We start from the raw sequence: 206 nt of genomic DNA, 5'->3' as shown, positions 1-206 counted from the left end.
GCCCCCCCAAGAGCCCAAACGCCGGGCAGGGGGGTGCTGGGGGCCCCACGGCGGGGCGAACCCCGGCCCCGCCGGGTCAGGCCCCCGCGAGGCGCCTCCCCTTCCCCTCGGGACGGGGTTAAGCGACAGCAGAAGGCGGCAGCGCCGCGACACCTGGCAGCGAGGGGCCCCGAGGGGCCCCGAGGACCGCGGGCAGGCGCCCCGCC

This window comes from Antrostomus carolinensis, unplaced genomic scaffold, assembly GCF_000700745.2.
Source record: "Antrostomus carolinensis isolate BGI_N321 unplaced genomic scaffold, ASM70074v2 scaffold23667, whole genome shotgun sequence".
Classification (NCBI taxonomy): domain Eukaryota; kingdom Metazoa; phylum Chordata; class Aves; order Caprimulgiformes; family Caprimulgidae; genus Antrostomus; species Antrostomus carolinensis.
The sequence above is the reverse complement of the archived record's forward strand: the minus strand, read 5'-3'. Positions refer to the sequence as shown.